Source organism: Xenopus laevis, chromosome 9_10S (genome assembly GCF_017654675.1).
Source record: "Xenopus laevis strain J_2021 chromosome 9_10S, Xenopus_laevis_v10.1, whole genome shotgun sequence".
NCBI classification, from domain to species: domain Eukaryota; kingdom Metazoa; phylum Chordata; class Amphibia; order Anura; family Pipidae; genus Xenopus; species Xenopus laevis.
The window spans coordinates 39,398,798-39,424,222 of NC_054388.1; the positions used below are offsets into that span (position 1 = coordinate 39,398,798).

The 25,425-nt window shown below is 40.7% G+C and overlaps 1 long non-coding RNA gene across 3 annotated transcripts in view; it reads right to left on the bottom strand.

Annotated features, from left to right (window-relative positions):
- Positions 1-25,425, bottom strand: part of LOC108702813 — a 75,308-nt gene that overhangs the window by 27,798 nt on the left and 22,085 nt on the right. The gene's annotated exons all lie outside the window — the stretch shown is intronic.

A 25,425-nucleotide genomic window follows, 5' to 3' on the forward strand; every position in this document is an offset into this window, starting at 1 on the left:
CTAGTTAGTGACCATAAAAGCATCCATTGGCCTCTAATTTCCCTTAAATATTTGGGCCCGGGAAGATGTTCATACAATATAATGTAGATTTTGGAAGCACTCACAACAGCAGGATAACTGCAATTAAGCTTTTATTGTGAATCCACATGACATGTTTTGGGGCTCACAGGCCTTTTTTCAAGCTTAATTACAGTCATCCTGTTGTTGTTAGTGCTTCCTAAATCTTATAGTTACAAGTTCCGTGCCCCTATAGCTACATCTCTGATTAAGACCATAAGAAGCACACAGAGGTGTTTGAAACACTGATCTTTCTGCAAACAAGGAAATAACATAGTGTATGAAGTTGAAAACACATGAACATATGAGTGGATACTAAGTTTGGGGTAAGAAATTGAGGCTTTTGGAACACCCTTCTTAAACTGCCCCGAGTACTGGCCCCAAAATCCTGTTTTTATATATAATAGTTTTGATACATACAATCTGTTTGTCACGTTCTATAATAAGGCTCTATGTATTCCATTTGTCCCTCTTCAAGTGCAGCAATGGCGTTAAAACTGGTGTAAATAAAATCTCCATATTCACAAACAGAAATCTGACAAAATACTGACTCAGTTTCCACTTTCCATATTCTGGTGAAAGTAAGAACAGTTTACAGACACTTTTGTGAATATAAAAAAACACCAATTTACCACCTGCGGCACTCCTGGAGATGAGGTTACTGGGAATCACTGTTTGTTTCAATAATGTTAGTTTCCCCGCTCTGCAGCTTTTAGTGTTTGAATACTCCTGCTCCAAATACATAGAAATCTGTAGGAAGAAAAAAAAAAGCGCAAAGAGACAAAGGATCTTTTCTAAGTGCAGTATTTAGTTGTAGTTCAACATGTCCCTGCATAAAAAGTTACACTCACAGGATAAAAAATTTCAATATCGCATATAAATTTCTAATCTGTCCGTATGTGTCCTTCTCAGTATCACTCTGTGTGTGTCCAACGCTCGGAACCAGTCCTGTGCCGGCAAATAAACTTTCTATGGACAAATACAAGAGTCCTCTGCATGCAACCCATTATCAATATATTTAAGACAGACATTTTGTGCATACTGCTACTAAAAAATGCCTTACCCTTTAATCAAAACAGGGATTGTTTGTCCATATATTGCAATATATTTAAGCTGGCCAACTACGTCAAAGTAATCCCATATCTGGCCAGTCCTACGCTCAATTTTCATATGTAAAATTTGTAAAATGTATAATGAAGCAATAGAATTCTTAATGAATCAAATGAAAATTGAGCATAGGACTGGCCAGATATGGGATGACTTTGACGTAGTTGGCCAGCTTCAATATATTGCAATATATGGACAATCAATCCCTGTTTTGTTAAAAGGGTAAGGCCTTTTTAGTAGCAGTATGCACAAAATGTCTTTGTCTTAAAGGAGAAGGAAAGTCAAAAACGATATTATGCTCCAAGTATTGCCAATGATAAATATGTATCTGTGCCAGTATCCTTTCCCTCCTTAGTTTTGACATAAATATTTTAGCAGCAATCGATGTAAAAATAAGTTTAAACATGTATAAAATCACATACCCTGTCTGCTGTCCAGAAATCGCTCAGAATAGGGCATGCGCATGCGCAGAATGGATCTCCAGTGCCCTGTGCATGCGCAGATTAAACTTCAAGGTTCCGTGTTCAGTGCTGAAGTTTTAATCACGTGATCCATGCTGACGTCATCGCTGACCTCTCTAATCCTGCCCCATTCTCTAAGCAGCCAATAGCGCTCCTGCTTACACGTTGATTCCGTGTTGGCAAGCAGATGCGTCTCAGATGCGTCTCAGATGCGTCTCAGGTGACGTCAAGGGGTCACGAAGGGAGCGCATGCGCAATGACAATCAAACGCAGGGCGGAAATGACGCGACAAGTTTAAAATGGCGGCGCCAAACTATGCCAAGCGCCGCATCTTCAAGATGATTGTGCGCGGAAACAGCAGCAACATCGGACTTTACAATATAGCGTTTCAGGAGGGGGCATATTGAGGAACCAAATGAAGTAGGAATAATTTTTTTACTTTCCTTCTCCTTTAAATATATTGATAATGGGTTGAGTACAGAGGACTCTTGTATGTGTCTATATGTATTTTGTGGATATGTCTTTAAAATAAAATAAAAACGGAGAAGAAAAGGACACTTTTAAGCACATTTTCTCCAAAGATTTTTTAAATGGAGTTAAGCTCCGTGTAACTCTTCCACTTAGCAGCCTATTGTCAGGGTACAAGCCCTGTTTTCTGTGTAGTCAGAAATCCCACATTAAAGGAGAATTCAACCCATAACATAAAAAAAACCCTACCCAAACATAAATCTCATGACGGTCTGTCTACTTTGTTTAAGAAAATATTTTAGGGCAACAATATTGAATAGGATTTTAGAATGGTTTCAACACCGAAGGAGCAAAAAATGGATTCAAATTGAGCAAGCATTACTAGACAGACCACTGCAAGCATTATTGTGGCTAAATCCCCTGCACAGACCTGATATTAGTACGCTTCCAAAAATATGCGTACTAATACAAGCAGATTAAAAAAATGGCCCCTTTTTCAATCACACGGAATGGCCCGCTTTCCCCAATAATAGGAAATCCTGAGTTCCCCCCTGGAATGAGGGGGCAATTTTTTTTGGCAAAACGAAGCGGCTCAAATTTGCCCATCCCTAATTGCCGATCGTACGATTTTCAGTGGGAGACGGCTCTAGGTCACTAGCTTTGTCGGACATAACTATCGTACGATTGCTGTCAGGGGCAGAACATCGGCTGATCTGTTCTTTTGTACTTTATCTGATCTGAATGGTAAGACTTTGATCTTAATGGTTAGTGGCAGGTCGGGAGATGGGAAAGTCCGATCGTACGTTGATCCGTACGATCGGATCTTTGCGTCTGTGGCCAGCTTAATAGCTTTCTGCTGACTCACAAATTCTCTATTGCATGCAAAGCTCAAGAGACAAACTATGAAATCTTATCCAGATGGTATAGATGTCCAGACCTTCTACACAAAATATATCCTAATGTGTCAAATTTACGTTGGAGATGCAAGAAAGAAACTGGATCCCCGCTACATATATGGTGGTCATGTGATACAATACAACCTTTCTGGTCCTTGGTATTCCAAATAATGGAACAGGTAACAGGACTGAAATGGCAACTGACCCCGTCCATAGGTTTACTATCAATGCTCCCTGGAGGCCCCACAAAATACAAAAGATCACTGGTAGGATTTTTTTTAGGGGCGGCTAGAACAGTAATCCCCCGCCATTGGAGATCCACTAACCCTCCAATTTCAGAATGGATAATTGAAATGGGGAATGTTATGAGAATGGAGGAACTACTTAGTTATATACATGAGAAGCAGGAGGTGTTCATAAAGACCTGGTCTCCGTGGGTAGTGTTTTTGGAACAGGGCCAACAGTAGTAGCAGCCACATGTGGACTAGGAGCGTGAATAAATAAAGATACATGGGTATGTCAGATTTGGCATTCTTAAAATGTGATAGAATTGTAATGTTGCAATGATAAATATGTATCTGTGCCAGTATCCTTTCCCTCCTTAGTTTTGACATAAATATTTTAGCAGCAATCGATGTAAAAATAAGTTTAAACATGTATAAAATCACATACCCTGTCTGCTGTCCAGAAATCGCTCAGAATAGGGCATGCGCATGCGCAGAATGGATCTCCAGTGCCCTGTGCATGCGCAGATTAAACTTCAAGGTTCCGTGTTCAGTGCTGAAGTTTTAATCACGTGATCCATGCTGACGTCATCGCTGACCTCTCTAATCCTGCCCCATTCTCTAAGCAGCCAATAGCGCTCCTGCTTACACGTTGATTCCGTGTTGGCAAGCAGATGCGTCTCAGATGCGTCTCAGATGCGTCTCAGGTGACGTCAAGGGGTCACGAAGGGAGCGCATGCGCAATGACAATCAAACGCAGGGCGGAAATGACGCGACAAGTTTAAAATGGCGGCGCCAAACTATGCCAAGCGCTGCATCTTCAAGATGATTGCGCGCGGAAACAGCAGCAACATCGGACTTACAATATAGCGTTTCAGGAGGGGGCATATTGAGGAACCAAATGAAGTAGGAATAATTTTTTTACTTTCCTTCTCCTTTAAATATCTTGATAATGGGTTGAGTACAGAGGAGATGCAAGAAAGAAACTGGATCCCCGCTACATATATGGTGGTCATGTGATACAATACAACCTTTCTGGTCCTTGGTATTCCAAATAATGGAACAGGTAACAGGACTGAAATGGCAACTGACCCCGTCCATAGGTTTACTATCAATGCTCCCTGGAGGCCCCACAAAATACAAAAGATCACTGGTAGGATTTTTTTTAGGGGCGGCTAGAACAGTAATCCCCCGCCATTGGAGATCCACTAACCCTCCAATTTCAGAATGGATAATTGAAATGGGGAATGTTATGAGAATGGAGGAACTACTTAGTTATATACATGAGAAGCAGGAGGTGTTCATAAAGACCTGGTCTCCGTGGGTAGTGTTTTTGGAACAGGGCCAACAGTAGTAGCAGCCACATGTGGACTAGGAGCGTGAATAAATAAAGATACATGGGTATGTCAGATTTGGCATTCTTAAAATGTGATAGAATTGTAATGTTGGGCAGGTTTGTGACCAAGCGACTTTCTCTTTTTTCTTATCTCTCCTTTTTTTTTTAATATATATTTTTCCTTCTCTTCTCATCCTGTTCTTTATGAAGCTATGCCTTTTTCCCCCTGCTAAAGCATTTAATTGTATATTCGGACGTGTTAGAAAATTTTTGTCAGCTGCCGATAATATCTCTGCATGTATTGCCGATCGTATCATTTTCAGTGGGAGACTGTCACTAGCTTTGTCATAACTATCATACGATTGCTGTCAGAGGTAGAACATCGGCTGATCAGTTCTTTAACTACTTTATTTGATCTGAATGGTATGACTTTGATCTGAATGGTTAGTGGCGGGTCGGGAGATGGGAAAGTCCGATTGTAGGTTGATTCGTACGATCGGATCTTTGCGTCTATGGCCAGCTTAAGGATGGCAGCAAATTTGTATGCTTATAATTAACCCTTTAAGTGCCAGCAGAATTGACCATTTTGGTTAAGCGAAATGCCAGACGTTTTTGAAACATTGTTTTTTTCAGTAGAAACTGAGCTTTCTAAATCTGTCTGAGTTTTCATGTATTTCCACCTCTGCAAAAAGATTTATAGTGCTAAATACAAAAAAAAATTAAAAATGACTATTTTTCACAATATATGAACTTAAACCAGAAAAATATTTCATTTTACGCATGTAAATCCAACTGATTTGGAAAGCCTCATGTCTCTCGAACTTGCCAATACCAGATATGTATAGTTTTACGCAGATTTAGGACATCTGTACAGCAAACACTCCCAGCAGTATATTACCGAATTTTGAAAGCAGGAGCCAGAAAACGGCATACTTTAGATTCCAAGGCCACAAAATCCTGAAACAGTGGGTTTACCCCAGAAAACCATGCATTTTTGGAAAGAACTCATTCTGCTGATTCCAAAATGGGTAACTATGTCTCTCTACTCCTAACTTCCAAACATCAAAGTTTGTCTGAACGTAGCAGTTTTTATAAAAATGTATAAAAATGTTGAAAAATCATTTCAAATCTTTTATTTTGCTGCTCCGCATATCACACACAATATATAAGATACCAAGAAAAAGCATGAATATGATTGCCAGGGGTCTGATGAACAGTTTGATCCCCATTGTGCATAGGTTTACCAAAGTACCTGGCATTTAGAGACCCAAATATAAAGTTACCACATCCAAATTGTCCAGGACTTACTTCAGCTACTGAAAAATCAACACATTGACTGCTTTTTTTGTGGGGTAAAACCACAGAAATTTTTATTTTTGGAAAGTATACATTCTACCGAATCTAAAATGGGTACCCATGCCTTTCTGCTCCAAACTACTGAATCGCAAGGCTTTCCCAAAACTATCGGTTTTGATGAAATATCTGAAAATTGCCTCATAGCTTCAACTTCCCAGCACCATATCACCCATGCATCATTACGTACCAAGAAAAAGCACCCTAAATATTATTGCCAGGGTTCCTCCAGTTTGGTACCCATTGTTCATAGGTTTACCAAAGTATCTGGCATCTAGAAGCCCCAAAATAAAGTTAGCGCATACAAATAGTCCTGTGGGTAACTTCAGCTAATGAAAAATCAACACATTGACTGAATTTTTTGTGGGGCAAAAACACAAATATACATTTACCCCCAAAAACCATATATTTTTAGAAAGGAAACATTCTACCGAATCTAAAATGGGTACCCATGCCTTTCTGCTCCAAACTACTGAGTCGCAAGGCTTTCCCAAAAGTATCGGATTTGATGAAATATCTGAAAATTGCCTCAAAGCTTCAACTTCCCAGCACCATATCACCCATGTATCATTATGTACCAAGAAAAAGCACCCTAAATATTATTGCCAGGGTTCCTCCAAACAGTTTGGTGCCCATTGTTCATAGGTTTACCAAAGTATCTGGCATTTAGAGGCCCCAAAATGAAGTTAGCGCATACAAATAGTCCGGTGGGTAACTTCAGCTAATGAAAAATCAACACATTGACTGCATTTTTTGTGGGGCAAAAACACAGAAATATACATTTACCCCCACCCCCAAAACCATATATTTTTGGAAAGGACACATTCTACCGAATCTAAAATGGGTACCCATGCCTTTCTGCTCAAAACTACTGAGTCGCAAGGCTTTCCCAAAATTGTTGGTTTTGGTGAAATATCTGAAAATTGCCTCAAAGCTCAACTTCCCAGCACCATATCACCCATGTATCATTATGTACCAAGAAAAAGCACCCTAAATATTATTACCAGGGTTCCTCCAAACAGTTTGGTGCCCATTGTTCATAGGTCTACCAAAGTATATGGCATCTAGAAGCCCCAAAATGAAGTTAGCGCATACAAATAGTCCTGTGGGTAACTTCAGCTAATGAAAAATCAACACATTGACTGCATTTTTTGTGGGGCAAAAACACAAAAAAATACATTGACCCCCCAAAACCATATATTTTTGGAAAGTACACATTCAGACGAATCCAAAGTGGGTAACCATGTATTCATACTCCAAACTACTGAGTCGCAATGCTTTCACAAAATTGTCAGATTTGATGAAATAGCTGAAAATCGCCTCAAATCTTTCACTTTCTGGTATCTTATGTCTCACATAGAATTAGGTACCAAGAGAGAACATCCTAAATATGAATGGCAGGGTCCTACTGAACACTTTGATGCCCAATATGCATAGATTTAACAAACTATGTGGTTTACAGAGGCACCCAAATGACAGTAGTGTATATAAATTTTCATGGCTGACGCTCTGGCTGCTGCAATATAAGCACCCAGTATGTGTATTTGCATCATAAGACCCCCTAACAGTATGGAGACCCTAGAAAACCATATATTTTTAGAAAGTACACATTCTGATGAATCTAAAGCAGGTAATTACATCTTGCTACTGCAAACTAGCAAACTGTAAAGCTATGCTGAACGTAGCGTTTTTTTCTAAAATTTCTGAAAATCGTCACAAAGCTTGATTTTAGCCCATTATATGCCCCACATTTCGTAACGTATCATCATAAAACATCCTAAATATGAATGTCAGGGGACTACTGAACACTTTGATGCCCAATATGCATAGATTTAACAAACCATATGGTGTACAGAGGCACCCAAATTACAGTAGTGTATATAAATTTTCATTCCTCACACTGGCTGCTGCAATATAAGCACCCAGTATGTGTATTTGCACCACAAGACCCCCTAACAGTATGGGAGACCCTAGAAAAACATATATTTTTAGAAAGTACACATTCAGACGAATCTAAAGCAGGTAATTACATATTTCTACTGCAAACTAGCAAACTGTAAAGCTTTGCTGAACGTAGCGTTTTTTTTATCACATTTCTGAAAATCATCACAAAGCTTCCATTTTTCACCATTATATGCTCTACATTGCGTAACGTATCAGCATAAAACATCCAAAATATGAATGTCAGGTGCCTACTGAACACTTTGATGTCCAATATGCATAGATTTACCAAACTATGTGGTGTACAGAGGCACCCAAATGACAGTAGTGTATATAAATTTTCATGGCTGACGCTCTGGCTGCTGCAATATAAGCACCCAGTATGTGTATTTGCACCATAAGACCACCTAACAGCATGGAGACCCTAGAAAACCATATATTTTTTTGAAAGTACACGGACAGAAACAAGTGAACAACACAAATGCAGAGCTGAAAATGCAATACAATGGCTAAAAATTCAATAAAATCGCTAAAAATGCACCAAAATCCCCAAAATTGCAATATAATCACTGAAATAACATAAAAAAGCTATTGCACATTACGGTTAGCGAATACGCTATTCGCAATAAAACATTTTTTTTAGCCAAAAAAGAGACGATGCAATAAGAAAAAAAAAAAGCCACAAAGCCATATATGTACATATGCGTGTGCACAACGGGTAAATTGCATGTTATGTGCGCATGTGCATGGGTGCTGTGAGTGTGTGTGACCCCCAACAATCCCCAAAAATCTATGTGTGAGTGTGTAAGTGTGAATATAAGTGTATATTACTGTAATAAGTGTGCGTTGGTGTGTTTGTGTGTGTGTGTAAATGTAACACTTACCTGGGGAAGATACATCAGATCGACGAGAAAGGGCCCCACACAGCAGATCTCCAGCTCCAACGGGCATCAGGCGGGGGGGGGGGCGGAAGTGAAGTGAAGTGCAAGCAGCAGCAGGGCGCATAGGAAAGGCGTCCCTGCTGCTGCTTTGGGGCCCCTGGGCGATCGCGCCCCAGGGGCCACTCGATCCCCTGCTCTGCTCGTTGCCTAGGGGCAGGAGATCGTGTAGGAACGGAGTGAACGGCTCTAACAGCCGCTCCTCCGCTCGCAAACCCGGAAGTGCTGCAGAACGTAGAATCTACGATCTGTGGCACTTTGATCCTTTGATCCACAGAACGTAGATTCTACGTTCTGTGGCAATTAAAGGGTTAAGATTGATTATTATGGGGAATGTTAGATTGGTTTACACTACTTAAGCTGTGAGGACTAACATATCCATATGATATAAAGTGGAAATGGTACCAATCCCCCGGGTCATACTGAATAACTACATGGAAGAGGAGGATATTTTCATTACTGTATTGTGATACTTCCTGTATTTTTGTCTATTCTGTTGTTTTTTCTCTTGCTATTAGATATATGAAAAATGTAAACAACTATTTGTTTCCGTGAAAAATAAAGAAATTGGAAAAAAAAAAACCTCCTACCCCCCCTACCATACATAGACCCCCCCTCCCTCCTCCCCCCCAGCCTGTGCATGTGCAGTTGGAGTACCATTCCGGTCCCGAATAACTGCGCATACGCCGAAAGTCACGAGTGAGACACAGCCAAGCTCCACAGTTCCCTCAATGCTGCTGCTATTGCTGTTATTGTTACAGCTCCTTCAATGCTGCTGCTCCTGAGAGGCAGGCGATGGCAGCAGTAGAAGCGGCAGCTGCTGAAGCGGCAGAAGAGGCGTGCTTCGCTATGCAAATCCCCATCCGAGGCTATTTAAGTCTTGCTGCGCGTGCGCAGGCAAGCTAAATCGGGACTTAGTTGGTTACAGAATCCGCTGAGTGTCTCTGCCCACTCTCATTCTGCTGTGGCTGCACTCGGCTCCAGCCGGCTTCTCTTCCTCGGCCGTGCTGTACAGGAGACTGCTGTCCCACTTGCACATAACCCCCATTCATTCACTGGCCCACCTACCCCTGAACCTCCTAAGGATGAGTGTGGATCATGTACAAAACCACTCCCAGGTAAGCGCTTGAACCCACCATGCCCCCTACAGCCGACCCCACGTCCCACCTCGTGGCTTGTCCCCAGACCTTTAAATCACTAGTTCCGCCTTAGAGCGTCATTAAGTGTGAACATTTATTCCTACACCCCCCCCCCAGCTGTACACTTCTGGGGCCACTCGATGATCACTCCTGGGGAGGGAGCCCTAAACTTGGCCTTCTCTTGTACCGCAGATCCACTACAACTGAATCAGAAGGCGCCAGCCGTTTAACAACTTCCCTTAGACCGGGCAGAACTCGGCCCCAAACAATACGCAGCCCCCAATCACTCACTTACTATTAGTACTGTCTTAGTAAAGTTTCCAACGCTTTCCCCCGAGCCCCCAAATAATGTCTTAAAGTGTTGAACCCCAGTTGCTGAAGGGTTGACCCCGCTCCCCTGATAAATGACCCTTTTTTCCCTGCAGATCGAGGCAGATTTTTAAGTAAACTGTGAGTAATTTTGGTACTGGGGTATAGCTGGGACTGTTTGTTTTGGAGCGTGATGTGTGGGAGCTGTAGGACCCTGTTATCCTTTGCCCCATTCTCCCCCTTCCTCCTCTAGGAAAGGGCAGACATGGCGTCCAGAGACTAAGTCCCTTTTGCTCACTAACCGGCCCCTTCACCTACAGCACTATTTATCTCTCCATTCCGGGGCTCCCATCCGGCCTCAAACCCCTAATTCCCTTCAGCCCGAACCGAGCTGCCTATCGCCAGTGTTCCCCGGCCTGTTGGCTCGCGTTTTCCCTCTCCTTTTCCCTCTCCCCTCTCCTTGAAAGTCGCCTTCCAGTCGGTGGGGACTTAGTCTCTGCGCCATTTTCTTTTTCTCCAGCTCCCTGTGTGTGAGGCAGTGTGTGTGTCTCAGGCTGGGCCTCTCACACTGAAAAATAGCCTCTCCCTCACACAAAGACTCTTTACCTACATTATTCTAATTATTTCTCTTAATTTGTTATATTCTGTGGGGGGAAAACTAGCTGAAGTGAATGTAAAATAGAGCAAATCCTGTTTGTTAGTGAGTGTAGGGGGACTGAGTGTGAAACTGAGCAGCTCTGGTCTCATCAGTCACTCACTATTATTATTAAGTATTTTTTATTCTTATAATATTCTCTGTATTTCTTCGCACATTCCTCTGTTGCATCTGTGACTTTTTCAACATTTTTACATACTTTATTAGTTTTATACTGGAGTCCCAGTGTATATTATATTTATGTGTAAAGCACAAGCCAGTCTTTGTTTTATTACTAAGTTCAGTACTAATGTTGCTGCAATTTTGAACTAAACTGTTGATTTATACCTATAACGTGATACAGGTACAGTGTCTTTTATCCAGGAACCTATTATCCACAAAGCTCTTTGATTTCCTAAAAAAATCCTTTTTAAACTAGCATAAATCCATATTGCTGGCAATAATTAAAGTGTTTGTGTGTGTTTTAGTAGATTTACAGCAGTGTTCTAGAAGTTACAAAAAAAAATGCTCGGGATACCTCAAGGTTCCATATTTGTTACCAGAGTCATATCAGTTTTACCATATGACTGCAGGGATGCAACAGCTTTATTTTATCAGTGCCTTTTGGTAAAATGGAATACTTCATGATCTTGTATAAAATATAAAGGGTTTGGACTAGGAATGAACTAAATCCACTATTTGCAATTCGGCCGAACCCCCAAATCCTTCACTACAGATTCGGCCGAATACCGAACCGAATCCTAATTTGCATATACAAATTAGGGGTGGGAAGGGGAAAACATTTTTTTTACTTCCTTGTTTTGTGACAAAAAGTCGCACTATTTCCCTCCCGCCCTAATTTGCATATGCAAATTTGGATTCAGGTTCGGCTGGGAAGAAGGATTCGACCAAATCTTGCTGGAAAAGGCCGGATCCTGGTCGGATTCGGTGCATCCTTAGTTTGGGCACATGAAGAACTTTTTTTTCCCACGTAAGTCGGTAGCCCTATTACTTACTGATGGTTATTTGCAGTTTGATATTGACTATGCAAACCATGCAGCACTGTATATAAAATACGGTAAAAATAGGAGGGTAAACTGTATAATATAAAAAGTTATGTGCCACGTGCTAATAGACATAAGCGGTCCCTGCCCCATAGGGCTTGCAATCTAAAATGAGGAAAAAAACAAAACTCGTAGTAAGCAATAATGATCCTTAAGCCCAGTGTTCCTTAACCCCTTCCCTGTCAGCCGTTTTGTCCTAGATGCGAACATCTACTGCCAAGCAATTTTTAGATATTTTGCACTCTTTCACTTTAAGGGCCTTTCCTGGGGCGGTCTTGTAGTTTACCCAGGAAAACAATATATTGTTTTTTTCAGGACAACCTGAACTTTCAAAATATGCAAGAATTTTGGTGTAATTCTACTTCTGTAAAAAAATATAGGCTTCTAAGTGTCCTATAAATGAAAAAAAATCATGTTTCACAAAGAACAATCACATATATCAGAAACATCATTTACTTTATGTATGAGAACACAGCTGATTTGGAAAGGTCTATGTCTCCTGAACGCGGCAATACCAAATATATATAGTTTTATGGAGATTTCTCACTTGTATAGATCAAAATCTACAAGCAATACACTACCAAATTTCCAAAGCACCGCTCCGCAACGGCATAATTCTGATTTCAAGGCCAAACCACTAACAGTAGGTTTACCCTAGAAAACTACCCATTATTAGAAAGAACAGATTCTGGTGAATCAAAAATGGGTAAACACATCGTTGTACTTCAAACTACCAAGTTGCAATTGTTTCCTAAAGTTATAATGTTTTATAGAAATTGGTGAATTTTTTGAAAAATTAGCTCAAAGCTTCCAATCTACAGAATCATATCTCCCACACATCATTAGGTATCAATGTAAAACACCCCAAATATGAAAGTCTGGGGTCCTCTGAACAGTTTGATGCCCAATATGTATAGGTGTACCCAAGCATGTGGCATATAGGTAGCCCCAAATTGAAGAGCCCCATTTGGTCTGTCATTTCAGGTACTACAAAATCAACACATTTAAATCGTTTGGGGGGGTGGCAAAAGTAGAAAAAAGTAAGTTCACCCCAGAAAACCATATATTTTCGGAAAGTACACATTCCCACGAATCAAAATTGGGTATGCATGTCTTTGTACTCCAAAGTACCAAGCCGCAAACCATTCCTAAATTTGGTGATTTTGGTGACATTTCCAAAAATCACCTCAAAATTTCTACCTGCAGCATCGTATAACCCACATACTTTTAGGTATCAAGAAAAATCACCACAAATATGTAAGCCTAGGGTCCTCTGAACAGTTTGATGCCCAATATGTATAGGTGTACCCAAGTACGTGGCATACAAGGGCCCCAAACGGAAGACCCCCATATGGTCTGTCATTTCAGGCACAGCAAAATCAACACATTTACATCGTTTTGGGGGGGGGGTCAAAAGTAGAAAAAAGGTAAGTTCCTCCCAGAAAAAATATATATTTTCGGAAAGTACACATTCCCACTAATCTAAATTGGGTATGCATGTCTTTGTAATCCAAAGTACCAAGCCGCAAACCATTCCTAAATTTGGTGATTTTGGCGACATTTCCAAAAATCACCTCAAAATTTCTAACCTGCAGCATCGTATTTCCCACATACTTTTAGGTATCAAGAGAAATCACCACAAATATGAAAGCCTAGGGTCCTCTGAACAGTTTGATGCCCAATATGTATAGGTGTACCCAAGCATGTGGCATATAGGGGCCCTAAAATATAGACATCTCATTTGAGCTATCAGTTCTGTAATTCCAGATACTGCAAAATCAACACATTTGCATCGTTTTGGGGGGGGGGTAAAAGTAGAAAAAAGTAAGTTCACCCCAGAAAACCATATATTTTCGGAAAGTACACATTCCCACAAATCTAAATTGGGTATGCATGTCTTTGTACTTACTCCAAAGTACCAAGCCGCAAACCAAATTCCTAAATTTGGTGATTTTGGTGACATTTACAAAAATCACCTCAAAATTTCTAACCTGCAGCATCGTATTACCCACATAATTTCAGGTATCAAGCAAAATCACCCCAAATATGAAAGCCTAGGGTCCTCTGAACAGTTTGATGCCCAATATGTATATGTGTACCCAAGCACGTGGCGTATAGGGGGCCCCAAATGGAAGACCCCATATGGTCTGTCATTTCAGGCACAGCAAAATCAACACATTTACATCGTTTTGGCAGGGGTCAAAAGTAGAAAAAAAGTAAGTTCACCCCAGAAAACCATATATTTTCGGAAAGTACACATTACTACGAATCTAAATTGGGTATGCATGTCTTTGTACTCCAAAGTACCAAGCCGCAAACCCTTCCTAAATTGGGTGATTTTGGCGACATTTCCAAAAATCATCTACCCTGCAGCATCGTATTTCCCACATACTTTTAGGTATCAAGAGAAATCACCCCAAATATGAAAGCCTAGGGTCCTCTGAACAGTTTGATGCCCAATATGTATAGGTGTACCCAAGCACGTGGCATACAGGGGCCCCAAAAGGAAGACCCCCATATGGTCTGTCATTTCAGGTACTGCAAAATCAACACATTTACATCGTTTTGGGGGGGGTCAAAAGTAGAAAAAAAGTAAGTTCACCCCAGAAAAAAATATATTTTCGGAAAGTACACATTCCCACGAATCTAAATTGGGTATGTATGTCTTTGTACTCCAAAGTACCAAGCCGCAAACCATTCCTAAATTTGGTGATTTTGGTGACATTTCAAAAAATCACCCCAAATATGAAAGCCTAGGGTCCTCTGAACAGTTTTATGCCAAATATGTATAGGTGTACCCAAGCACGTGGCATATAGGGGCCCCATAACGAAGACCCCCATATAGTCTGTCATTTCAAGTACTGCAAAATCAACACATTTACATAGTTTTGGGGGGGGGGCAAAGGTAGAAAAAAGTACTTTCGCCCCAGAAAACCATACATTTTTGGAAATTACACATTCCCGCGAATCCAAATTGGGTATGCATGTCTTTGTACTCCAAAGTACCAAGTCGCAAGCCTTTCCTAAATTTGGCGAAAAAAGCAACGGTTTTTACATTTCTGAAAATCGCCTAAAAATATTGCAATTGGCCGCATTTATCTCACCCAACTTCTGACATACAATTGTAAAACACCATAAATACTGATGCCAAGGGTCTACTGAACAGTTTTATGCCCAATAGGCAGCTGGCATGTGTGGACCCCAAATGTAAATAGTGCATATGCGTTTTCTTTGCTGCCGATTCGCCTTCTGTAAACATAGACCCTTGACTCCTAACAGCAAAGACCCCCCAAAACCATATGTTTTTGGAAAGTACACATTCTGACGAAACCAACCAAGATAAAGATGTCTTTCTAAAGCAAAGTACCAAACTGCAAAGCTTTTCTAAACATAGAGATTTTTACATATCTGAAAATACCCTAAAAATGTTGCAGTTTGCCACATTTATCGCACACAATGTTTTACGTACAAAGAAAAATAACCCTAAATATGGACGTCAGAGGTCTACTGAATAGTTTAATGCCCAATATGCATAGATTTACCAAAGTATGTGGTGTGTACGGCCCCAAATGAAAAACGTGCATATGAATTTTCATGCTGGCCAACTAAGCTGCCGAAAAGAGAACCCCAACTGTGCGTTATGTGCTGTAAGACCCCCAAACTGTAAAAAGAAACCCATATATTTTTGGAAAGCATATATTCTGACGGATCAAGTAAGATATATCTTTCTATACCAAAGCACCAAACAACAAAACTACAGTGGTGTGAAAAACTATTTGCCCCCTTCCTGATTTCTTATTCTTTTGCATGTTTGTCACACAAAATGTTTCTGATCATCAAACACATTTAACTATTAGTCAAAGATAACACAAGTAAACACAAAATGCAGTTTTTAAATGAGGGTTTTTATTATTTAGGGAGAAAAGAAATCCAAACCTGTGTGAAAAAGTAATTGCCCCCTGAACCTAATAACTGGTTGGGCCACCCTTAGCAGCAATAACTGCAATCAAGCGTTTGCGATAACTTGCAACGAGTCTTTTACAGCGCTCTGGAGGAATTTTGGCCCACTCATCTTTGCAGAATTCAGCTTTATTTGAGGGGTTTCTAGCATGAACCGCCTTTTTAAGGTCATGCCACAACATCTCAATAGGATTCAGGTCGGGACTTTGACTAGGCCACTCCAAAGTCTTCATTTTGTTTTTCTTCAGCCATTCAGAGGTGGATTTGCTGGTGTGTTTTGGGTCATTGTCCTGCTGCAGCACCCAAGATCGCTTCAGCTTGAGTTGACGAACAGATGGCCGGACATTCTCCTTCAGGATTTTTTGGTAGACAGTAGAATTCATGGTTCCATCTATCACAGCAAGTCTTCCAGGTCCTGAAGCAGCAAAACAACCCCAGACCATCACACTACCACCACCATATTTTACTGTTGGTATGATGTCCTTTTTCTGAAATGCTGTGTTACTTTTACGCCAGATGTAACGGGACGCGCACCTTCCAAAAAGTTCAACTTTTGTCTCGTCGGTCCACAAGGTATTTTCCCAAAAGTCTTGGCAATCATTGAGATGTTTTTTAGCAAAATTGAGACGAGCCTTAATGTTCTTTTTGCTTAAAAGTGGTTTGCGCCTTGGAAATCTGCCATGCAGGCCGTTTTTGCCCAGTCTCTTTCTTATGGTGGAGTCGTGAACACTGACCTTAATTGAGGCAAGTGAGGCCTGCAGTTCTTTAGATGTTGTCCTGGGGTCTTTTGTGGCCTCTCGGATGAGTTGTCTCTGCGCTCTTGGGTTAATTTTGGTCGGCCGGCCACTCCTGGGAAGGTTCACCACTGTTCCATGTTTTTGCCATTTGTGGATAATGGCTCTCACTGTGGTTCGTGGAGTACCAAAGCTTTAGAAATGGCTTTATAACCTTTGAAATTGAACTCAGGTGTGATAAGCCACAGTTAAGTTATTTTTTAACAAGGGGGGCAATCACTTTTTCACACAGGCCCATGTAGATTTGGAGTTTTTTTTCTCCCTTAATAACGTAAACCTTCATTTAAAAACTGCATTTTGTGTTCAATTATGTTATCTTTGACTAATAGTTAACGGTTTTTGATGAGCAGAAACATTTAAGTGTGACAAACATGCAAAAGAATAAGAAATCAGGAAGGGGGCAAATAGTTTTTCACACTGTATACTAAAGATACATAAGGAACAATAATGCAGGGATAAAATTGCAATAAAACCACAAAAATTGTGCAAATCAATGAAATAACAAAATAACTGCACCGACAGCGTAATTAGTGGCCGAAATCGATTATCCAATAGTCATGCTGCTGAAATAAACAGTTTTTAGGGGTAAAAAAACACAAATTGGTGAAATGAAAAAGTAAAAAAAATAAAATGTGTATACATGTGTGTACACTTCCAAGAATTGTGTGACAGTGTATAAGTGTGTATATAAATCCATATAAGTGTAAAATGAAAAATGCAAAAAAAACTTTTTTTTTTTTTACTAAAATATGTGTGTATGTGTGTATGTGTGTATGTGTGTATGTGTGTATGTGTGTATGTGTGTATGTGTGTATGTGTGTATGTGTGTATGTGTGTATGTGTGTATGTGTGTATGTGTGTATGTGTGTATAATGTAGGTAGGTGTATGTAAGTGTGTTAAATAAAGGCCACTTACCGTTTCTGGGTGATCTGAGAGCTGGAGAAGTTCTTAGAAAATCTATCTGCAGAGTCACAGCAAGCAGGAAGTGTGTGGGCGTCACTGGAACACGAGGTAAGCAGGAGGAAGCAGTGCAGAAAGGCAGACACGCGATTTGCTGTGTCTGCCTCTTTTAGATCGGCCCTGCGACAATCCTGTCACAGGACTGACATGACAGCCCCCCAGCCCCGTTGCCCAGGGGGCTGTCAATGCTGCTAAACCTCTGCAGAGGCGGCTAAAGCCGCTGATGCAGAGTACAGCATGTTAAACTGCAAGCACGTACAAGGTACGTGCTTGGCAGTTGAAGCCCTTGCCTGCCAGAAAGTACGGTGTACGTGCTTGGCAGGCAAAGGGTTAAGCTTTTGATATCCAATTTAAACAAAGTATTGGTTTTCAAATAAGAGGAAATGTTAATATATAATGGACACCCACACTAAACAGTGTAGGGATCTGATTTGGGTCCCTCCTAGTCTCACTACCACCCGCCGTCTTGTATTTTTAACCTTGGCATTAAGCATCTTTTTAGACAATATGTTGGCATCAGTAGCCCTGACCCTTAGGTTAAGAAACCCTGCTATAGATCATATTTAGTGTGTCCAACCTAAAGTTCTCTAACTGACCTGCAAACAAAGCATCCATACACGTAGTACAGCACCAGGCCTGCAGAAAAATGCGCTATATATATATATATATATATATATATATATATATATATATATATATATATATATATTCCTCGTCAGGCTGGAGCACTCATGCAATAAAGGCCGACAGCCTGGGTGCAGGTTAAAAATAGTATGTATAACACAATGTTGGAAAAACCGAAAAACTGCACTCACAGGGCTTGTAAAGGTGAAAAAATATATATATATATGATTTGTAATGGCATTATTGCTATTCCACACAATTGACTTAATCTGTATTCTCAAGGCGCATTTAGTTGTGGTCCTTCTGTACAAACATTACAATTTCTAAAAGTTGGTGACCTAGTGTTAAAAAAAAAAAAAAAGGCAAAAAGAAAAATGGTATATAAGTACAGGTCCTGGAACAACTTGGCAGCTTCTAAATTCCAGTTGACTTGAAATACACATGCCATTAGCAGAAACTTGTATAAAAGACAAGTTTGTTCAGAGCAAGTGCAGCTGGCCAGCATGCATTTCACCTTAGAATACTCCATATCATGGGTTTCACTGTTATTCACACCTATTTATAAAGCCCCTGCCTTGCGAATCTCTGTGTAAAATGTAATTAAAACAAAAAAACTCTGTTTACAATAAACAACTAATGTACATTTTTATATTTCACTTCTAGTCAGTAGTGATTACTTACAATAAATATGCGGTGTTTATACTTGTGTGTGTGTGTTTTTGCTTAATTGCCAATTAGACATCATACAAGTCCAAGTGTCTGGGGTGTGTGTAAAATTTATATCTTTTTTTAATACAGGTATGGGACCTGTTATCCAGAATGCTCGGGACCTGGGGTTTTCCGGATAATGGATCTTTCCATAATTTGGGTTTTCATGCCTTAAGTCTACTAGAAATTCATGTAAACATTAAATAAACCCAATAGGCTGGTTTTGCTTCCAGTAAGGATTAATTATATCTTAGTTGGGATCAAGTACAAGCTACTGTTTTATTATTACAGAGAAAAAGGAAATCATTTTTAAAAAATTTGTATTATTTGGATAAAATGGAGTCTATGGGAGACAGCCATTCCGTAATTCGGAGCTTTCTGGATATCGGGTTTCTGGATAAGGGATCCTATATCTGTATATACAAAATGGAGTATTGGGTTGTTGTTTTTGGAATGAATTGAAAATAAATAAACATGGTCTTCTAGCTGTTTAACTATAAAGTGCAGGGTAATTTAGGCTTGTGGTTCCCTGGGGTGGGGGCTCAAAGCATTAATTGCGACCACTTAGTTGTAGTTAAAGGTTTGTCTGCTCCCCTAAATACTCCAAACAAGCCCTACTTGAAGGTCATTAAGGTTTGGGGCTAAACCCTTATTTGCTGGCCTAGATACAGTTGAAATAGACACTAAATGGATGATACAGCAACTCCTGAAATATTATAGCAGTCCACCAAGAAATTTGGTGACTTGAGATGGAAGCCGCAATGGGGGTGGCAGTACAGGTATTGGATCTGTTATCCGGAAACCCGTTACCCAGAAAGTTCCAAATTACGGAAAGGCTGTCTCCCATAGACTTTATTATAAGCAAATAATCCAAATTTTTTAAAAATATTTCCTTTTTCTCTATAATAATAAAACAGTAGCTTGCACTTGATCCAAACTAAGATATAATTAATCCTTATTGGAAGCAAAACCAGCCTATTGGGTTCATTTCATGTTTACATGATTTTCTAGTAGACTTAAGGTGTGAAGATCCAAATTACAGAAAGACCCGTTATCCGGAAAGCCCCAGGTCCCGAGCATTCTGGATAACCGGTCCCATACCTTTACCTTTAGTACAATGGGCATTAGGGGAAAATGCATTTTGTTCATTATATATACCGTATATACCCGAGTATAAGCCGAGTTTTTCAGCATCCATACCCGACCGGAGTAGCTGAGATTGCAGTCACTTTTAATCATTCCTATACCAACAGTACACTTGGGGAGAGACTGCAATATCCCACAATGCCCTCTGTTGGTTATATGAAAGAATAAATATGAAAGAATAACAGTGAGCCCTCTGTTGGTTATATGAAAGAATAACAGTGACTGCAATATCACACAGCGCCATCTGTTGGTTATATGAAAGAATAACAGTGACTGCAATATCACACAGCGCCATCTGTTGGTTGTATGAAAGAATAACAGTGCGCCCTCTGTTGGTTATATGAAAGATTAACAGTGACTGCAATATCACACAGCGCCATCTGTTGGTTGTATGAAAGAATAACAGTGCACCCTCTGTTGGTTATATTAAAGAATAACAGTGACTGCAATATCACACAGTACCCTCTGTTGGTTATATGAAAGAATAACAGTGACTGCAATATCACACAGCGCCCTCTGTTGGTTATATGGAAGAATAACAGTGACTGCAATATCACACAGCGCCCTCTGTTGGTTATATGAAAGAATAACAGTGACTGCAATATCACACAGTGCCCTCTGTTGGTTATATGAAAGAATAACAGTGCGCCCTCTGTTGGTTATATGAAAGAATAACAGTGACTGCAATATCACACAGCGCCCTCTGTTGGTTATATGAAAGAATAACAGTGACTGCAATATCACACAGTGCCCTCTGTTGGTTATATGAAAGAATAACAGTGACTGCAATATCACACAGCGCCCTCTGTTGGTTATACGAAAGATTAACAGTGATGGCAATATCAAACAGCACCCTCTGCACATGGTAGTGGGACAATGCACACAGTAATCCGTTTGGCAATTCTCTGTCACCATCAACTTTGCAAAGAAGTCTGGTTGATCACTGGGGGGGTTGGCAGAATGTGCGCTGCTGGGAGACAGGGTCTAGGCTTATACTAGAGTCAATAAGTTTTCCCAGTTTTCGTAGGTAAAATTAGGTACCTCGGCTTATACTCGGGTCGGCTTATACTCGAGTATATACGGTATAAAAAAGCAGACGTTTAGGTGGTGGTCTAAAAACAATTATAACTAGGCAACTTTCCAATATACAGTTTTGTGAGTGTAATTGCTATAAAAAAAGTCTGATGCTTTTTGTATTCACTGCATTGATGATTCTGACTTTTCAACAAGGTAGCAGAAGCCAGCTGATTAAAAGATCATTGATAAAGCAAGCAATGCTTGCAATGTTTTATTTTTGGGTTTACACCCCATTTCCTTTGATTGTGCATGTAATTTATGGCCTTTAGTCGCTGCAGGGATTCAGGCTGGAATAAAAGGCTGCACTTTTGTACATAAACAGATTAAATGTAGCAGTCAAAGAGCATGCTGACAGAACTCTTTACTCCTGTGCAAAGTGGAGTTGGGGCATAAACTGTCCCAGAACCACATGGGCCCTCACATGACTGCATTTGCTGGCCAGTTCAGCTGCAGGTGTCAGTATAATGCTAATGCCGTCCCATCCGGCCTTCACAGTTGTCCACAGGAGCATCTTCAGACCTTGTGACCTGTTTTGAGTGTCACGGACACTGCACATGTTCATTGTGCAAAAAAGTGGGATCGGTGGGAGCACTCCATGGAAAAATAAAAATACAATGGAAGTGCAGCTGATCTGGCCAAGATAGTTACAAACATACAAAATGGAAAAATTGATCAACTTACATTCCCTGGTCGCCTTGTTTCACAAATGAATTTAGCAGCTAATGCACGTATTTTGCAAAACGTGGTTTTTAGTTACAAAATGATGATCATAAAATGAATGAGCCACCGCGTGTGCTTTAGCGCAGGCGACTTTTCATTATAGACACGCAAAGACAGTTCAGGGGGATTGTCGCCCAGAAGAAGAGGCAATTAGTCGCCAGGTGACAAAATCTCCCCGAATCTCCTCGTGTTAATTAACTCTTAAAGAAAGTGATTGCCAAGACCAGCACCAACGTACTGATCTAATTAGGCTTTATCCTCTCCTATGCCACAGCATTTATAGGGGAGAACTGCCTTGATCTAAGCCATGGTTTCATAGTAGAGATGTGTGGGCCGACCCGAGGCCCACGGGTTTACCCGTGGGTCGGGCGGGTTCAGTCCGACCCCTGGACAAAATGCGCGGCCTAGTACTGCCAGCGCCGGAATTTATAGACTTCCACCTGCCCAGCCCCTTTTGTGACATCACAGCGGGGCGGGTCTATAAATAAAGGGGAGCAGCGGGCCAGGTCGGATGCGGGTAGGGAGCGGGTGGGTTAGGGTCGGGTACGGGTCTTTATAAATGTATTTATAAATGTACTCTAACAGCCGCCAGATAAATGTTCCTTAGTACCTGCTGCCAGTCTGCTCTGGTTCCTGTGTTATCAGCAGCTTGTTTCCCCTTCTTACTGGTGCAGAGCTGTCCTTATGTCTCTGACTAGTCGAACAGATCCTTTACATGCTGTGACATAGCAGGGAGGAAGGGCCAGTGGGAGCACCAGCAGCTTTTTTTTTTTTTTTTCTCCTCATGTGCAACTCCCTGCTTGCTCTGGTTCATTCCAGATCACAGCAGCACTGGGAGGAAGAGCTGGAAGACTTCTGTGATACTTGTGTACAATGTGTATAATGTATAATTGTGTATAATGTACTGGAGCTAAACTAACGGCCCTTTCTGAATTGATGTACATGTTATGTACAAATATACCAGGCGTTATACCAGCCAAGTACAGTGGTGTAACTAGGCACTTAGGGGTCCCCCCTCCCCCGAAATGTGCTGCTAGTAACAATTACTGATCTAATGGCATAAGACTGTGCTGAAGTTAACATTATTTTTACTTACTGAAACTGGTACACTTTTTTTTATAACAGTACAGGTATAGGATCCCTTATCCAGAAACCCAGAAAGCTCCGAATTACAGAATGGCTGTCTCCCATAGACTCCATTTTATCCAAATAATCCAAATTTTTAACAACGATTTCCTTTTTCTCTGTAATAATAAAACAGTAGCTTGTGCTTGATCCCAACTAAGATATAATTAATCCTTATTGGAAGCAAAACCAGCCTATTGGGTTTATTTAATGTTTAAATACATTTCTAGTAGATTTAAGGCATGAAGACCCAAATTACGGAAAGATCCATCATCCGGAAAACCCCAGGTCCCCAGCATACCTGTACCAATATTGTGAAAATAATCTGCTGCCGACTGCAGTGATTAAAAATCAGAGACGCAGGAACAGCATTGGTGGGCTTGGGACATCAACAACAGTGGCAATGTTCAACTTTGAGGTAACTTTTAGGATGTTATAGAATACCCAGTTCCTAGCAATTGGTCTTCGTTATTTATATTTGATAGTTTTTGAGATATTGGCCTTTTCTTTTGCCTCTTTCAAATGGGGGTCACTGACCCCATCTAAAAACAGATGCTCTGTAAGGCTACACATGCATTGTTATTGCTTATTTTTATTACTCATCTTTCTATTCAGGCCTCTCCTATTCATATTCCAGTCTCTTATTCAAATCAATGCATGGTTGCTAGGGTAGTTTGGACCCTAGCAACCAGATTGCTGAAACTGCAAACTGGAGAGCTGCTGAATAAAAAGAAAATAACTCAAAAACCATAAATAAAAACCAATTGCAAGTTCTCAGAATTTCTCTCTACATCAAACTAAAAGTTAATTTCAAAATGAACAACCCCTTTAAAGCAAGATGAGCACAGTGGCATCTCATGTATAATACCCCCAGAATTTATAGCAAGAGGTACAGGCCCGGAATTGAGGCAAAGCCACAAAGGCCCGGGCCTAGGGCGGCATAAATTGAAGGGGACATTTCATATAATCTTTATATTCAGATATAGTAGTCACCCAACACCCAAATGTGTAATGATGCAGGAAAAAAAAGTGTTTTGATAGCAATTTACCTCTTAAAACTGTCACTATATCAGAGCTGCAGAGAGATCCTTACTGCTCAGAGTCTAAGCTGAAATGAGGTGTGGGAGTGTCTGTTCATTCTCTCACAACACTGACTGACAGGCTGAAATCTGCTTTAGTCAGAGACCCCTTCCCCTCCCACTGCCTGTGTCTGTTCCCAGCTGCACATGGCTGTCTTTGCTGCTGCCCGATCTTGTTGTAACAGAAAGAAATCCCCTGCAGTTGTGCTGAAATAAGTGGATGAAGGAAGTTGTTACAAAAAAAATGTGGAATTCCACTACTTGATACCAATATAGATATAGCTATAGTGAGACCAATATAGATAGGCATGCCATCCAGCCGCACGATTGATTTGTTTAATTCCGGAGCACTAGTGCTCCGGTTCGAAGAATGGATTCGCGTGCGATCTGGGAGGGAGGGGCGACGGAGGACGCTGGCCTTATTTTAGATCCGGCCCTGAAGAGGTATGCAGTGGCAATTTCATGTATCAGAGCAATATTTTTAGTGCCCCTTTTAACTTTTGGAATAATGTTTTTTAATGAAACTGTTCATCTATAGTTGAACTATATGTCTAGCCCCATGTCAGATTTCAAAATTAAATATAAAAAAAAACTGTTTGCGCTCCTGAAAAACAGATTTCAGTGCAGAATTTGGCTGGAGCAGAATTATTAACTGATACGTTTTTTCCCATGACTGTACCCTTTAGTATGTGTCTTGTTTTTTATTTCTGCTACAGAAAATAAAAGAAGAGAATGAGCGGTTACTGCAGGAGTATGGGTTCTATAACATGGACAACCACGGGGAACGCATTGCTAACTTTCGCATAGAACCACCCGGCCTGTTTGGGAGCAGAGGGGATGAGCACAAAATGGGTAAACTTAAGAAGAGGATAATGCCTGAACACATGATAATCAACTGTAGCAAGTACGTCCTAACCCTGTAATCACAAACTGCGACTGATGTCCAGGATAAGTTGCATGTTTACAAAAGAAAATCTACATTCAAAACTTTTTTCCCACTCTGGTTTTAGAGACTCAAAAATTCCTGCTGGTGACAAGTGGAAAGAACTTCGGCATGACAGCAAAGTCACATGGCTGGTATCATGGACAGAAAACATTCTGGGTTCTATCAAATACATCATGCTCAACCCTAGCTCCCGAATCAAGGTAAAAGCATACAGTGGCTTCTCGTAGTTTTGTGGCACTCCTATATCCCAATGGACCCTGAAAACATTCTGGCATCTGCAGTGGCGGAACTACCAGAGGCGCAAAGGGTGCAGTTGCACCATGGCCTGAACCCCTGCACCCTTTTTGGGGCCCGTCGC